The following is a 12464-nucleotide window of genomic DNA, read 5'->3' as shown; positions in this document are numbered from 1 at the left end:
AGTGCAATTATGCTTGAACTGAACATTTACATCGTGGCTTGGTATATAGTATTTCATACTACCTAGGGTTAACCATTATAAGTTTGAGGACAGGTGACATTTTCATTTATGTCGATCTGACTGCATGTCATACATCATTATACACATATTTTTTGACATGTCCATGAGCTGATTAAGGGACTTTCTATTTGATAATGTTTTGGGTCTATTTAAACATATTCGGGTATAGTACGGATAGGTTACCTGTTGGCACAATGACTGTCCGCTATAGCCCGCACTACAATTTCACTGGAGAGATATTTCCTCTTGTGCCTGCACTTCATGTGTATTAAGCGTTATTGCGCTCTAATTTTGAATTTCGAACATTTGTTGACTTTGCCTTTGAATCCCAGTCCTGCTTTCATTGAGGGACTTACAACGGGACTTTCTACACAGACCTTGCCAGCACACGCTGATCAGTGAAAGGGAGCTGCGCAGGCGCGCTAACTCCGTCCTCCCGCTGATCAGTGAAAGGGAGCTGCGCAGGCGCGCTAACTCCGTCCTCCCGCTGATCAGGCGAACCACGGTCCACTATGGGTCCTTCGCTGGGTCTGTGGACGAAGAGCGGAGGGTTTCAAATTTCATTGGCGCCTTCCGGGCGGTGCCTCCGGTCACAGCCTCAGTCTGCGACGGGGTACCGACCGATAGGTGAGTGCATGCTACCCTCTTTGACCCCCCATGTAGTCTTTAATATACGTATTGAGATAGCGATTTTGAGGGGTCAATTGAGATTATGTGTTTCCGGTGTTTTTATCGGCGCCTGGTAATTAATTAATCTTTCACGGCGTATGCACAGGTTTTCGAGAGAGACCCTTTGTATTTGGCTACATTCTGCCTAGTGGCACTCAAGTGCAAGTGTGTCAATACCCAATATCTGATGGGGGCAAATATTGGATGGGTGATTATGAAGATTGCCTGCTAAGATACAGCTGTAACATAAGGATATGACGAGACTGGAATGTTTATCCTGTTTGGATTTGCATACATCATGTAAAGCATTTATTTTCAAACCAAGTTATATGCACTAGTATATAGCAGCAGTTTTAATTCAATTTCTGGTTAACTTTTTTGTTTTACTCTTGACTTGTGAACAGTTAATGTTTTCCTTTGTCTTTTTATAAGTAACCTGTGTGTTGTAATGGTCATATGACACACAGTTCTATACTTCTTTTTTGTAGAGCGGGGCCCCTTTCCCTGAGCTTTTGCCAGGTTGAGGTGAGGCTCTCAATATCCAACAAATTGGGTGAGTTAATTTCTACCTATTTGGTTTGGTTGGAGCAAGGGACTAGTAAATGATGTCCTTGTAATGTATTTTTCTTCTGTGTATTTTTCTTCTGTGAGTCTGGTTTGCTTACTATGGGATTTTGACTTTACAAAATGCCTGATTTTTGTTTTTTAGGTATTTCCAGTGTCACTGATGGATACAACTGATGATGGTTCAGTATTACGCTAATTTTGTGTTATATTGCACTTTTATGATTTTGTCACTCCAGCAGCAGCTTTGTATTCTCTTATGGTCCTGACGAAAGCCCAGATACTGTTTGATCGGAAGGGCTGAAACATGTTGACCATTTGTGTACAACCAACAGTCTAAATTCCATACTGCTGTTGCACTGCTTTTTATTCCTGCCAGTGGGAACAAATTAATAAAGCTAGCTCTATTTGTAGCTCACTAGGTAGTTTTAAATCATTTTCATTATCATTTGCGCTGCGTTTTTTTGTCATGGTATCTCACTTATCACGGGACTTTAGTATCCCTGGAAGTAGTAGCTTCAACTTTTAAACATCCCTGAGCTCCTCCCTCACAGTGAGGGGGTTGTAGCCCTTGGTGGAACTAGGTTTTTCCTCTGAGAGGAGATTCCCCAATGATGAAGCATGTCACCTTTGGTGAGTGAGGGTAATCGTCCTAAAGGGATTTCTCTCCTTCATTGATAGTCAACATACCCTCTTATAGTTTGTTATTCCAGACTCACTTTGTTAGTCTAGACCCAGAGACGTTTTGTGTTATAAAACACAGTGTCAAGAATAACATATATGAAGAGTACGCCAAACGTCACGTGACAAAACATAACTGATTCTAAAAACATTACACATTTTCCCATAATAATTGTCTACTGTCCAACATCGACCAATAATCCCAATTGTGGTCTTCACATCTGTCTGTAACATAAATGTGCACATTTTTCATCCAAAAATTTATTATGTTAACTATACATTTTCTATGAAAATACCGTTACTGGTGGTGTACAGTGCACCGCTCTAATATAGCTTTAATGCACAGTAACACACTATAAAGATGTTTGTGTAATGGATATTACATGGCAGTGGAGTAGTACATAAGTAAACATTTAACACTTCTTTTGGAGTGGTGGTGATACCCTGAACAGTCACCAATACAGTACTTCCCACCGCTAAAATAGTGGATGCTTGACCTCGCATATTGGAAATTCAGAACCTGCCACCTCCGACGGAAGTTGACCGCGCAGTGGGCGTTTTTGTCCAAGATGGATAAAGCCATAGGCTAACGTTGGTTATTGTGACCGTAGAGGACCAATGGTGATGACCACTTATGTGGCGTACATGTATGCTGCTGTTTGAAAAATACCTAATTTGCCTTCTGACAGTGCTGCTATCAATGGCTCCTCCACTTTAGCTGATGTTTATCACCACTGGGGGCAATCATGCCAGGCCAAGCAGGTGAGAGGACCCGTGCCGTCTCTGCAGAGGAGCTGGAGTTGCTGGCTGATGAGGTCATTTTCCCTGTATGGCCAGCTCTATGGTTCACCAGAGGAACAGGTAACTATTTTACATACATGTTTAATCTTTGTAACTCCATCATTTTCATCCCCAAAGGGTACAATATACCTCGGAGGTCCAGAGTGAAGTCTGATTACTGTTGTAATATTTTGTGGTCCCTACATAAAACAGTTATGTAATGGATTGTTGAGAGCTATACGTTATGCACTTACCATCACCATTGTGATCTGTGATGTGTGGTAAGCCCTAGATCCTACTTGTGGTGCATGCACATATCTATGTATCCATAAATTGAATGGTACCAATTATATATTTACTAATCAGATCCTGGTGACTATGCAAACAAATGTATAGACTTTTAAGCATAAGCTGTGTATGTATACTGTAAGATGTAGTTGAAGATGATGTTAGCTATGTGTACAGTCCACAACTCACTATGCCCAGATCAGGGCTCGCCAAACTGTTGTCTGGGAGCTAGCTATAACTCACAGACCTCCTCATAGTGCCACACAACCTTAAGGTCTGGTATTGGATGGCCAGAAGATGTAAATTTATGTACTGAAGTGGTGAAAATGTAATGCTCATGTGGTATCAGTATGCTCAGCCTGCAGACAGCAGGCCCTGAAAATGTGTTGTGCCTAGTCTGTGCCGTGACCCAGGCCGAGGCAGAGTTACTCTTGCAATACAACTGATGCACAGAGTGATATTGCTGTAGACCTCAAGATCCATGGATGATCCCAAAATGAGTTTTCAGAACCAACAGTAGCCCTGACTACTTTTACGTGGAATACATTTGGAATGGTGACTGAGTTAACTCCTTGAACTGATACTTCTTTCCATTGACACACATTGTCCATGTGCCTCATTTACTCATTGGAGGCCTCTTTCTCCCACAGGTCTGTTTTCACTTTTCCATAATTCATGCTTGCTCTGTACAGGCCTATTGCACATGTGACACATTAGCAGTAGAGCTGGTTGGTTACTTCAGCAGAAATGTTAAATTGTGAATCACAGGCTTTGTTACATTCAACTAATCAATCAATCATTCAAAAACATTATTTGGCTGCCATGCAGTCATGAAAGTACAGAATTATCAGTAATATATTTAAAAAACTTTCTCATACACCAGCTGGTTACAATATTCATGTACAATTTTAAAAGATGAAGAATAAAAATCTATGTAAGGAGAACCTACTTAAAGTGCTATCTGCTTCTAAAACACTGCTACAGTACATAGCTCTACGTTAACATACAGATGGAGGACAGCAGCTCATTAAGGTGCATTGAGCATCTAGAGCGTTCAACAGTCTTTAAAGCAAACTTAAGTACTAGCATGATTCATCATCGTGAAGTTGTTTTTAAAAAAGCAGTGACTGAGTGCAATGCATCAGTTTATTACACCTAATTAAAGGCATTAAAAGTATTTTGGAGTTTTTTCGGCAAAAAACACCAAAAAATGTAAAATGCAAAATAGATTCTTTAAACATTCAAAAAATCAAACAAGATATACTGTCCTCCCGGTAACAGGGCCATATATGGGTAACGGTGTGTCCTGTGATGACAGATATACCACACAAATGCATTCAGATGTATCATGTCAACCAATCAATCAATCAATCAAACATTTATAGAGCAGGCCAAATCACCCATGAGGGTCTCGAGGCATTGGAGCTGTTAGCTTCTGCGTGGGGGTTTGATCATTCAAGCATCCAGGTCTTTAGTTCTCTTCTGAGTTACTGGAGTGAAGTCGCAGTCCTGAGGTACAGGGGGAGATTGTTCCAAGCCATGGCTGCCAGGTGTGAGAAGAAGCGTCCTCCGCTATTGGCTTGATGGATCCGTGGGTGTCTGTGAGGGAGAGAGCAGCTGATGGAATGTATCTGGTGGGTTGGTGGAGGGTCAGGCATTTGTTCATATATGCTGGTCCTTTATTGTACAAGGCATTTTAGAAGTGGGTCAGCATCTTAAACTGGCATCTCTTCTTAATCGAGAGCTAGTGTAGATTCTTGAGATGTGGTGTGATGTGGGTCCTTTCAGAGAGGCAAGTATGAATTTAAATGCTGAGTTCTCTGTTGTCTGGAGACTTTTCAGGAGGCGTGCAGTGATACCCATTTAGAGCATGTTTCCGTAGTCCTGTCTGCTCGTGATGATGGCCTGTGCGACGGTTTGTCTGGTGTCAGCCGGGAGCCACCTAAAGATCTTGCGGAACATCCAAAGATTGTGGAAGCAGGCGGATGAGACTGTGTTGACTTGCTTCTCCATGGATAGCTTGATATCCAGCATGATGCTGTGGATGAGGGAATGGTCTTTTGGGACGGGGCTGTGACGAGCTCCACAGGTCACCATGCACCCTTTCATGGAGAGGTGTTGTTCCTAAAGATGAAGACTTCCGTTTTTTGGGTGTGGAGATTGAGACAGTTGTACTTCATCCAGTCTGAACGTTCTGCAATATCCCATGAAGCAGTCCACATATCCACACATCCTCAGAGAGGAAGCTCTCAGTGACACACATGGAACCCATTTCATAGTTATCTACGTCTTGGGATGTAGTGTATAGTATGGTACCAGGCTGTATGGACTGTATGCATCAAGACGATGGGCCTGGCTGGAAAGGTGTCTGTATAATAATGCACAAGTAGTTTACCCTTCAGAAGGTTGTCACACTGGTGTGTCGTGTTTCATTGTAACTCACATCACAGATCATGTAGGATGACCCTGGGCTACATGATGTCATTGGGCTGGTATAGTCAGTGTAGGACATGAATGAATGAATGAAAATATTCTTATATAGCGCATGGCTACCCGGAGTCATCCCAGCGCTGCGGAGGAGCGTAAAAGAGCAGGTGGAATTATGGGAATAGTCATGCCTTCAGTTGTTTGCAAAATGTTAAGTAATTGGCTTAATTGCGGATAGAGAGGAAGGGAGTTCCAGAGTCTCGAGGCGTTGTAGGAAAGAAGGCCACCCCCTGTCCGGGCCCTCTTAGTTCTGGGGACTTCTGCTAGATGAAGTTGGTCTGAGCGGAGACTTCTGGCGGCTTTGTAAGGCTTAATAAGGTTTTTGATGATGGGGGGGGCCTTTACCCTGAAGGCTTTTATGTGCGATGCAAAGGGCTTTGAAGTGTGTTCTTTCTTGTATCGGGAGCCAGTGGAGTGCTTTCAGGGCAGGCTTGGCTGAGCAGCAGTTATTAGTGCCCATGAGGAGCCTTGCTGCCGAGTTTTGGACCACCTGTAGTCTGGAAATAACTGAGTTGGGCGCGCCCAGATAAAGGGCATTGCAGTAGTCCAGCCTAGAAAGAATGAGCGCTTGAATTAAGAGCTTTCTAGAGTGGACAGGTAAAAGAGGGAGTACTTTCCGTGTGGTACGGAGCATACCATAGCAGGTGGCGGCAGTTTTCCTAGCTTGTGTTCTAAAGGTAAGATCATGGTCGAGCCAGATGCCCAGGGTCTTTATTTCCTGTTTTGGCAATGGTGCAAGCCCCATGCACGGCGTCCACAGATTGTTAGAGTTAAAAGTTGCTTGGTTGCCTAACAGCAGGAGCTCGGTCTTTTCACCGTTAAGTTTGAGGTGGCAGGAGCTCATCCAGGTGGCGACTTCTTTGAGACATGAGCAGAGGTTCGTGGGAGACTGCTCTTCCTGGTTCAAAGTCACAATAAGCTGGGTATCGTCTGCGTAGGTGACCAGTTGGATTCCAAAAGGGGCAACTATCTGTGCTAGTGGGGACATGTACACATTAAAAAGGGTAGGGCTCAAAGAAGAGCCCTGGGGGACCTCACATTGGAGTGGTACTGGTTGGGACCGGGTGTTGCCTTCGAATACCTGAAAGAATCTTTCTTCCAGGAACGATTCCAACCAGGACAGGGCCTTGCCTGTCACTCCCACTTTTTTGAGATGGTGTAGCAGGATACGGTGGTTCACCGTGTCCAAGGCTGCACTCAGGTCCAAGAGCATGATGACTGGGGATCCTCCGGTGTCAAGAATCTTTCTTTACTCCTCCACCACCGCTATCAGTGCAGTCTCAGTGCCCTGGCCGGGAAGGAAGCTGGTCTGGGAGGAATGAAGCAGTTTAAAGGTTTCGAGGTGCGCGGAAAGTAGGTGATTTACGTATTTTTCTGCGACCTTGCTAATTTCAGGGAGTAAGGAGATGGGGCGGTAGTTGCCCAGCTCCGTGGGATCTAGGTGGTTTTTTTTTAGTAGTGCCTTCACCATGGTGTTTTTCCTGTCCTGGGGGACTATACCCCATGCTAGAGAGGCATTGATTAAATTAGCGATAGGAGTGATAATAGTGGGTGTTGATAGCTTCAGAATATTGAAAGGGGCAGGGTCGCTTGGGGAATCACTCTTAATTGAGTTTAAGATGTGAGGGAGGAGTTCCTCAGTGAGTAGAGCGTATGCTACTAGGTGGATGGTGTTTTTCTGAGGTTCCAATTCGAGGAGCTCAGGGAAGTGATCAATATTATCAGGTGGGAGGAGATTAAGGATATTTTTGATTTTGGTGGAGAGAAAACCTGCCAATTCCTCACAACGATGGCCAGTCGGGTCGGGGGCTGGGGGGAGGTCGGGAATTCTCAAGAGTTTTTTTGCGATACGGAATATTTCTTTAGAAGAGTTGGAGGACAATTGAATTTTTTCCTCCTAGTAGGCGGCCTGTGCTGCTTTAAGTGCTGCTTTGTAGGAGATAATTGATGCTCTGTAGGCTAATTTATGCTCGCTTGAAAAGTCTTTCCTCCATACTCATTCTAATTTTTTGCATTGCTGTTTCAGTTTGCGGAGGTCGGGGGTGAACCAGGGAGATTTATTGGGTCCGGTTTTTTGTAGACTGGTTTTTCTGGGGAGTACTACATCTAGTGAGTTCTCAATCCATGTGCAGAACTTTCTGTTGGCAATTGAGGAATCGGGGTCGTGTGTGGGTGAGGTCTGTTTCAATTGACAAGTCCAATCCTCAACGCTTACTTTGGGCCAGTGGCGAGCTTGGGGGCGGGATGTCAGTAGGTGAGTGCGCATGGAGGACGGGTGCCATGAAAAAGGGACTAGAAAGTGGTCTGACCAAGGGAGGGGGATGGGCTCCTTTCCTTTTAATTCTGCTATGCTTGAAAAAATAGGGTCGAGAAGATGGCCCTTCGTATGAGTGGCGAGGTGATTCTTTAGATGCAGCTGGTAGGCTGCAAGATCCTGGGCAAGGTCATCAGCCACTTTATCTAAAGGCTTGCCAAAGTGTAAATTGAAATCCCCAAGAAGATTAAAATTGGGCAACGCACTAACTAGGTTTAGGACAGAGTCAAGTATTGAGCTACAGAATTGTCCATGTGCTCCTGGTGGGCGGTAAAGGAGAATGCCAGCAAAAGTAAGTGAGGGGGTAAATTGGATAGAGAATAGGGCATTTTCACAATCTAACAGGGGGCTATCTAGGATGCGGAAAACTAAATGATCTTTGAAAACAATAGCGATCCCTCCACCCTTGCTGCTTGTTCTGTCTAAGCGCTGGATCAGGTAGCCCGGGGGGAGTGCTTGAACAACATCAGGGTCTGAACTAGGCGACAACCAAGTCTCCGTAATGAACGGAGCGTCTAGTCCTGTGTCATGTAGCAATATAGAAATTTCCACAGCATGTTTGGGCATGGATCTGCAAATCAGCAGAGCCATGTTGAATTGGTTCCCTGTAGGTGGCAGGCTACTTAGCATTGGGGGCAATTTGTACAGACAGTGTGGGCATTTCTCTTGAAGTGTCTCCCTGGGGATGGAGTGACTGCTCCATCACATCTCCACATAGCCAACAAGCATGGACCCACAACATCCCCACCATTGCATCCACAGTCAGCACAGACAGCACTACCCCCACCCCCAACCACCATCACTTCCACACACCCACCCCACTCAAGCACATCCACTGTCACCATGACATTGGCATCCACACCACCCACACCCAGCATTTCCACTGCTGCAACATCCACAGATACACCAGTCACATTTTACACACCTAAAAAATATAGACACACGAAATCAAGCACCCAACAGACACCACAGAAACAAGCCAACCCCCTACTTGCAGCACATACTCCTGACACACATGTACCTGAACCTGCAGCAGACCCAAACGCATCACACACAGTCACTCCCTTTACCTTCAAGACCCCACTCCTTACCATTTCCAATACCAAGTACCCTATCAAATATCCCTCATTTTCCCTTGCCATCACCCCTTCCAAACTTCCAACCACCACTTCCAAAGACCTAAGTACTCCTCCCAGACCCAATACCACTCCTTCCACCTCCAAATCCATCCCTCTTACTGACCCATCCACCCCTTCCACTTCCCTAGGCACCCCTGCCAAACCACCCTCAACTTCCCATTCCCAAAGCCCCACTCCTAAATGTAATTTCACACTTTCCTCTTCCAAAACCACCACTTTCTAGCCCAAGGACACCCTTCTCAAAACCAAACACCCCCATCCCAAATAAGATTCTGAGGTGCCTGGCCAATGGCTGCTACTTTGTGAGGAAGTTACCCTAGCAGTGTCAGTTAGGGCACATTTTGTGGCACAGCAGTGTACTAAGCCACACAAATTGTATATGGACTGCCCATTGGACTTTTGTTATGTTTGGACCCTGTGATAATTTAATTTAATTAAATTATGCTTTGTTTTGGAACTCATTAATCCTGGCATTACTATTCCCTAGATAGTTTTGGGAACCTAACAATGTTGCAGAGTTTAAATTGTGATGCAATGTTATTGTGTTCACACTTTATGGTAGGTTATGCTACCAATATTTTTGGAGTGTACTTTGTGTGCATGCACAATTTGATATGGTATGCGATGCTGATTAGTTTATATGAGCAGGCATTCATCATAGTGATGATGGCTTGCACCACCTAATTGATCTGAATAATCTGATCTGATACATTGTAAATTAGGGAGGAAAAAAAACACCTATAGTCATACATTGCAATTTGTAATGTATGACTATAGGTGTTTTTTTTCCTCCCTGATTGGTGAACAATATAAACAAGTTTGTATATTTAAAGCTTGGCCCAGTTCAAGAGTCAACCAGGAAAAGGGTAAATGTTGCATGGATGGATTTGTGGGAGGATTCCAAATTGGGCCAGACATTGAATGGGGTGTTATTTCATATGCTAAGATTTTAGCTTGTCTTGGGAAATGTGTACATAATTGTGCTTGGTCGTCTCCCTATGATGTATGTTGAATATGTTTTTGATGTGTGCAAGTTAGTTTTTTGCTTTTCCATACCTGGCGGCTGGTTAGTTGCTGTAACCTTTTGTGCTATGTTTCTTACACAATATGCACATATGAATGGCACTTGGTGATGCTATTGTTTATCCCTGATGTACTTTAAGCCAGTGGCCTGTGCACAGAGACATTTAGCGGCCAAGGAAGCCAGACTTTCAGGGTGCCCCCTGATAGATCCAACCCTGTTCTAGAGTTTCACCATGATGACCTTGAAATAATTCTCCAACAGATTTGTTTAGTTCACATTTTCCCAAAACTACTTTTTAATGTGGGTGATGTGTGTCTAGTACAGAAATTGTACCGAACAGGTGTGCTTTTGTTTCACGAAACATCCATACTTAAGTGTAATTCATATTAAAATAGGTCCTAGCATGTGACAATTGGGAGGGTGTCACAAAGTTTATTTGATGTAATATTATTAAGGAGCTGCTGTTGTGTTACAATATTAAAAACAAAAATCACTATCCATGGATATTAGATGTAAACAGATTTGAAATTTGGCAGGGTGTGCCTCTGCAGTGATCTGCCCGATGTTGGCATCTAAGAAGTGAATTTAGATCCTACATTCAAAGCTGTTTAAATAGGGACCCACAAAATAGGTTTGGGCCGGGACACCTAAACACCTCAAAATGCCCCTGCCTTTGCATCTATTTACTGGAAAGTCAATGGAAATGGGGTAGATTGTGACTTACCATTGGCTAGGCCCAAGACAGTGTCAGTTTGGAATGTCATCAAGCAGCAGTGGCAGGACATGTACAATTGATTCCATGGTGGCACAGAAGGTGCAAAGCGGAGTACAGGTGTGTTTCAGCAATATATCCATCCCTTTCCACCAGCTCACTTGTGGAGGTTTGACAACCTCATTCATGTTGGTGAGAAGGCACGATGTGATTGGGGTGGGGAAAATACTGTTGGGCCACCCTTTGACAGAGGCATTGGCCTATCCAGCGCTGTGGTTGTCAAGATTTCGTAGTGGCAGTGGTGGTGCCACAGAGGTCTTTCATCGATGAAACCATGTGCATCATAATGTGGCTGGTGGACCACTAACTGGGTGGTGGTAAATCTGACGCCATTTCGATAGGGGAACCATGACCACCAAACTCATAATCAGGCCTTAAGTCTGGGGACTGTGCTGCTGTTTGTCAGAGCAGGTAAGGCCTTTTTTAAGGATTTTTATAGGGTTTTGAATGTAGGTTGGTATAGGGAATACTAGTAAATGGTAGTTGTAGTCTTAGTTTGTGATCTTTTGAATGTTTACTAGTAGTTTTGGTAATTTTGTTTACTAGTATTTTGTGATAGGCTTAGCTAATGTTTGCTAGTAATGTGTTGTTATCTTATGTAATATGTTTTGTTATGTGCTTTGTATAAATTACTTTTAATGTTTATCTTACATTTGATTATACTGTTTTTGTGGGTGGGTATTGTATCATATGTTACAGGGTTACAGATCATAAGGTATTGTGTGGCCATTTGGATTTTGCAAAAATATCTGGCTTCTAGTAAACAATTTTTTCAATTTTGATTTCTCTAGATTTTTCAGGTTTCTGGGAACGTTTCCTTTTTAAAATTTGTTGTGGGTTTTTGTGGTTCATTAGGACTTCTGATTGTTTCTGTTGATGTCTATTGCACCTGTCTGATATGTAATTATTATATTTTTTACAATAAGTTTTCAATTTTTTGTGGATTATATTTTTGACTATATGGATACAAAGGAAAATCTGCATCTAGACAACAGTTAGCTATATTAAAGTACTTTGTGGCAGGTGGAAAATGTTATATTGTATTACGTATGCATATTGTATGTGATTGGTACCTGTTATAATACATTTTATGTGTTGTAGTTAACTTGTTCGGATATCGCGTCGAATGTGGTCCTCATTCGGCCCGACGGCACCTTTAATTCCCATAAAGGCAAAACAGCTAATACACCGAAAGAGCAAAATAATCACTTAACAATCATTTCTTGGAATGTGGCTAATCTTCAGAAATTGTTAAAAAAAGATTCTGTCCTAGACTACCTTCAAAGCAGTGATATAATTTGTCTCCAGGAGGCATGGGCAACATCCACTACAGCTCTTCCCGGGTATTTTGAAAATCATGTCCTGGCTTTAATACGTAATATTTTTGGGCAGCCAATGGGCGGTCTCTCTGTTTACATCAAGCACTCTCGAAGGCTGGATGTAATTTCACTTGCACCTCCCTCAACTGGAATTCAAGTATTACTCATCAATGGAGTAAAAAATCATTATATTCCACTCAGATTACTATTATTTAACTGTTATGTTAATCCAGTCTTACATCAGAGAAACCATGCTCTCGATGATCAGGCAGCCATTATTGGAGACTTTTTCATCAAATATCCTCATCACAATCCATTTATAGTCCGGGACTTCAACAACAGATCTCTCGACAAAACAGGAAACGGA

At 43.1% G+C, this 12464-nt stretch overlaps 1 long non-coding RNA gene across 1 annotated transcript in view; it reads left to right on the top strand.

Moving 5' to 3' along the window:
• The first annotated feature begins 556 nt into the window (after positions 1-556).
• Positions 557-12464, top strand: part of LOC146839345 (uncharacterized) — a 52349-nt gene continuing 40441 nt past the window's right edge. Inside the window, exons 1-3 of the long non-coding RNA XR_014981062.1 lie at positions 557-687; positions 1218-1282; positions 1439-2835. This is a non-coding gene — a long non-coding RNA (uncharacterized LOC146839345). The remainder of the gene's footprint in view (positions 688-1217; positions 1283-1438; positions 2836-12464) is intronic.

Source organism: Triturus cristatus, chromosome 4_1 (genome assembly GCF_964204655.1).
Source record: "Triturus cristatus chromosome 4_1, aTriCri1.1, whole genome shotgun sequence".
Classification (NCBI taxonomy): Eukaryota; Metazoa; Chordata; class Amphibia; order Caudata; family Salamandridae; genus Triturus; species Triturus cristatus.
This window is presented reverse-complemented; position numbering and strand designations above follow the sequence as displayed.